The following is a 1,211-nucleotide window of genomic DNA, read 5'->3' as shown; positions in this document are numbered from 1 at the left end:
TCTTTTCTAAAACAGGAATCGGTATCTAAGGAGTTGGTGAGTTCACTACTCACCGGGGGGCGGGGTTCACACGTACACATATTCTTGACAACCTTGGGGATACAAGATGTGTAGCCTGGGTAATGTAATTAAAATATTCAACCCAATTTCTTTCTTCCCAGTATTTCACTCTCACGTCCCCCTCCCACCCTGACTTCTCCTCTATTGGGACAACTTTACTGTTAGATAATCTTTAGTTCAGTGGATGCCAAAAGCAGAATGTAGAGAGAGAAGGCAATCCCTTCCTGGCTTTTATAGTTGATAGCTTAGATCTGGAGGGAAAATATTAAAGACTGGGGCATAGAAAAAACTTGAATAAGATACCAATCTGCAGGACAGGCAAGAATGCCAGAGAGTGGGGCAAGGTGGGGAGAAAGGGAACACACAGCTGTTGTGTGATCCTGTGCTCCCCCTCCAAGCCGGGTCCTGAGTAGGGGTGATACCCTTAGACAAGTTCGAGGATTCGGGAGCAGGGATGTGTTTAAGTTTAAGGCAGATTGAAATCTCTTCCCTTGCCCATTGGAGCAGCAGTGGCAGAAGGTAGAAGGGCCTCATGGATGAGAGTGAGGCAACCTGCTTGGACTTTGGATTTGCTTTATGTATAGTCTTTTTAATAACAGGTTATCCAATGCATAGCTAGGAAGTTACGTTAAAAATGTCTATTCAATTGTTTTTAGCATTCAGTTTGAGAATGAGGCAATTTGCTTGGACCGATGATGAATGTCAGAAAGACGAGTTTTCAGAGCAGACAGCGTCACGGACAGCGGACCCCAAGGATCAGATACCTCCCACTCCCAATGTGTACTATGGAAGCCCCCCACCAAATTTAGAAATAACCACAGAGATGGAAGGAATCCAACACTGACTGTAGCTCCAGCTTCATGGGTGTGTGACCTACGTGTGTCACACAGAGCTCTAGACTCAGCAGGGACCATTGCTTAGTTTAATGCTCTGTTGTCGTCATCTTGAAATTCTTATTTTCTGAACAAGGGGCTTGCATTTTCATTTGCATGGGGCCCTGCAAAGTATACAGTCCTTCTTGCTTGACTTCTATTCACTTTCCTCAATTCCAGTAGAAAGAGGAATCCAAATAGAAATGGATTTGAGAAAAATTTCCATTTTCTGCGTATCTGAGCTGCAGGTTGGACTATGTACCAACGTCTCCAGGCCAA

Source organism: Tursiops truncatus, chromosome 17 (assembly GCF_011762595.2).
Source record: "Tursiops truncatus isolate mTurTru1 chromosome 17, mTurTru1.mat.Y, whole genome shotgun sequence".
Classification (NCBI taxonomy): domain Eukaryota; kingdom Metazoa; phylum Chordata; class Mammalia; order Artiodactyla; family Delphinidae; genus Tursiops; species Tursiops truncatus.
This window is presented reverse-complemented; position numbering follows the sequence as displayed.